The sequence below is a fragment of the Balaenoptera acutorostrata genome, chromosome 8 (assembly GCF_949987535.1).
Source record: "Balaenoptera acutorostrata chromosome 8, mBalAcu1.1, whole genome shotgun sequence".
Taxonomy (NCBI): domain Eukaryota; kingdom Metazoa; phylum Chordata; class Mammalia; order Artiodactyla; family Balaenopteridae; genus Balaenoptera; species Balaenoptera acutorostrata.
This window is the reverse complement of record NC_080071.1, coordinates 36583556-36587353: the sequence shown is the minus strand read 5'-3', so window position 1 is coordinate 36587353 and position 3798 is coordinate 36583556. Positions and strand designations below refer to the sequence as shown.

Here is a 3798-nt window from a genome sequence, read left to right as displayed (position 1 = left end):
ATTGGTGTTACTACTCTAGCAACAATGTAAGAATGTTATTTATGGATACCGCATTAAAATTTATACTATACTTATGTTACTCATCAATAATCATTTTAGAAGGTCCCTAAAGACAAGCTTTCATTAGAAGAGGGATTTTCTAAGTCTTAGAAGTTTACTTTTTATTACTGAATAATATCACAGCTATTGTTTTGAAGGAAAACATTTTTTATTGTTTTGTTTTTTTTTTTTTGCATTTTGGCATGGAATTGTGAAAAGCAATTCAAATTGAGCATTTATATACTGTGGGGATTTCCAACTTTACTAATAGATAATCTCTGTGAAATTTCACATCTTTGTTACAATCCAAAGATAAACTTTTGAATTCTTCCAGAAAAGGTGGAAAAACTCTGCTTTTATATTCTAAAGTGTTGTAATGTTTTTATTTATTTATCTATTTTTTAAAAAATAATTGTTTTATTTATTATTTATTTATTTATTTTTGGCTGTGTTGGGTCTTTGTTTTCTGTGTGAGGGCTTTCTCTAGTTGTGGCAAGCGGGGGCCACTCTTCATCGCGGTGTGCGGGCCTCTCACCATCGTGGCCTCTCTTGTTGCGGAGCACAGGCTCCAGATGCGCAAGCTCAGTAGTTGTGGCTCACGGGCCTAGTTGCTCCGTGGCATGTGGGATCTTCCCAGACCAGGGCTCGAACCCGTGTCCCCTGCATTAGCAGGCAGATTCTCAACCACTGTGCCACCAGGGAAGCCCCTATCTATTTATTTTAATGGTAGCTGTTATAAAGCTACAACTCAGTAGGAGGGTTTTTTGTTTTTGTTTTTTTCATTGAAAGGAAAAGAATCTAGTCAAATCTGGAAGGAAATATTGACTACTCTTTCCATAATGAGCCTTGAAAGTAAATGTTGCTCTTAAACACATGAAGTGATGATCCACCTCCCTCATAATTAGAAAAAATACAGAACTATGATGAGATACCATTTTAAAAAATTGAAGCATAGTTGATTTACAATGTTGTGAGATACCATTTTTTAAAACTATCATACTGTCAACAATTTTTAAAATGTGATCATACACTGTGCTGTCCAGGGTGGGGAAAAAGGCATTTCTGGTGGGAATGTAACTTAGTACAACCTCTGTGGAGGATAATTTGGCAATATCTATTGAAACTATAGTTGTATAGATCCTTTAGCCCAGCAATTCTACTTCTAGAAATTCTTTTTTTTTAATTTCTAGTTTCTTTTAATAATAATTTTTTTAAAAGAAATTCACATTCTTTTATTTATTTATTTATTTATTTATGACTGTGTTGAGTCTTCGCTTCTGTGCGAGGGCTTTCTCCAGTTGCGGCAAGTGGGGACCATTCTTCATCGCGGTGCGTGGGCCTCTCACTATCGCGGCCTCTCCTGCTGCGGAGCACAGGCTCCAGACGCGCAGGCTCAGCAATTGTGGCTCACGGGCCCAGTTGCTCCGTGGCATGTGGGATCTTCCCAGACCAGGGCTCGAACCCGTGTCCCCTGCATTGGCAGGCAGATTCTCAACCACTGCGCCACCAGGGAAGCCCTAATAATAATTTTTTAAAGGCCAATAAGCAGCTACAGATACAATTAAAAAGTAGACAAGTGAAAAAAAAATAGATAAGAAACAGCAAAGACACATTCTTCACTCCACAATAACTACAGAGCTCTATCTGTGTTCCCCCACCAACATCCCATGGGAAGCCTAGCTCTCCGTGTGGTCAGGAGTACTCTCCATTATTGTGTGGGGAGACCAGAGAGCACTCAGGTGTGATTATGTCAGATCAAATGTGTACAGGCACTGCTGAAATCCAGGTCTATAGTTTTTGGCCCTAGACTTGAGTGGGGGTTGGTCACTCTTAACCTCTTCCAGGCTGTGCTGCATCCCATAGCCAAAGTAGATAGCAAACCCAATCAGCATCCAGACCCCAAATCGGGCCCAGGTGCCAGCTGTCATCTGCATCATAAGGTAAATATTCACAAAGATGCTCATTAGTGGGAGGAGAGGCAAAGCAGGTACCTTAAAGTGAAGTGGAGTGGAGCTCGGTGGCTGTCTCCAGATGACTCCAGTGATCCTAGAAATGAGCATCAGGAGCAGCACAAACGCTGCAATCCACTCTGGGTCTCCAGAAAGCGGTGGAACAGACTACTGGGCCAGCAGCAGGCAAAGGACACCCAGCAGTAGAGCAAGCAGTGAGGAACAAACGTAGACAACTTGGCCAGAGAGTGGAGTGGGGATGGAGTTGAGTGGACAAAATAGTCCCTGTAGGGTCAGCTTCTCTGCTTCATGGATCTTCTCCTCCACTTCACCTTCCTCATTCCTCATCTCCTGGTCAGGCTGATACCTGAGGCTGAGAACACAAATAGCCACCAGGGAGTAAGCAAGCAGGGTCCCAATTGACATGAGGTCCACCAGATCAGTAAGTTCAAAGAGGAATGCCATGAATCCTGCGATAATGCCAGAGACCACAGTGGCCACGATGAGGGTGTGTGTGCCGGTGTGGTTCCCGGCAAGGACACAAAATAGGAGGCCATCCTCTGCCATCGCGTAGATCACCCGAGGCATGGAGAACATAGAGCCCAGAGGCTGGTAGACAGAGCACAGAGGGATCCGACGGCTACAACATAGCAGGCAGGGGCCCATCCAGTACAAAGAAAGGCCTCAGGCAAGGGGCTCTTGGGTTGAAGCTGATAGTAAGGCATTATGAGCGTGAGTGCCAAAGAGACACCAAAATAGGCCAAAAAGCAGACGAAGAGTGAAATCACAATGCCTGTGGGGATGGAACGCTGGGGATTTTGGGCCTCTTCCCCAGTGGTAGCAATACAGTCGAAACCAACAAATGCATAGAAACAGGTTGCTGCTCCAAGGAGAATCCCCTCGAAGCCGAAAGGCACAAACCCTCCAGAGCCCAGAGGGCCCAAGCTATGGGTGTCATTGAGTCCAGCCATGGCCAGTTTGTAGTCCTCTTCTGTGCGCTTCCAGTTGTGCAGATCTCCCGTAATGAAGCCAGAGATGATGACAAAACCGAGAACCAAAAGATTCACCACTGTGAACACTTTGGTAACCCGGGCCGACTCACTAGCACCCAGAGCCAGCAATCCACTGAGCAACAACACAAGGCCCATAGCAAAAAAGTCTGGATATTCTGCGAGTACGTGGGGAATATGCAGTGAGATGCTCCCCTGCAGGGTCTGAGAGATGTGGTTCCCAATCAGGTTGTCAAAAGCTGAGCTCCAGGCCCGGGCCACACTGGCTGTACCGATGACATAGGAGAGGATGAGTTTCCAGCCCAGAGTTCACCCACAGTGACGTGGCTGTAGAGATATGCAGAACCAGAATGGGGAACCCGAGCATCAAACTCCGCATAGCACAGCCCAGCCAACATAGAAGATAGGGCGGCCGCTAGAAAGCAGATCACAATGGATGGTCCTGCTTTATCTTTGGCCACCCACACCTAGGGCCACTAAGTCCAGAGTGGTCAGGCATCTGGCAAGGCGAGTCTCAGCCTTGCCTGTCTCCAGTGTACGTCTGCATGCCAGCTTTTGACCAAATCTGCAAAGCGCCTGCCACAGCATTCTAGCTGGAATTGAAGAGGATGCTAGGAAGGATCAGGGAGCTGTTGCAAGCCCAGGGCGCAGAACGTCTCGGATAGGGTTCGGCGAAGCTGAGTTCAGCCGAGTTGGGTTGTGGCTGCCGAGTTCGGTTGCTCAGGCTTCAAAGCTGTTGCTTCTAGAAATTCTTTCTTACAGATGTATATTGATATACAAAGAAATGGCACATGTAAAAG

The 3798-nt window shown here is 45.7% G+C and overlaps 1 pseudogene; it reads right to left on the bottom strand.

Moving 5' to 3' along the window:
- Nucleotides 1-1789: 1789 nt before the first annotated feature.
- LOC103007430 (cationic amino acid transporter 3-like) lies at nucleotides 1790-3586 on the bottom strand (annotated as a pseudogene).
- Nucleotides 3587-3798: the final 212 nt, after the last annotated feature.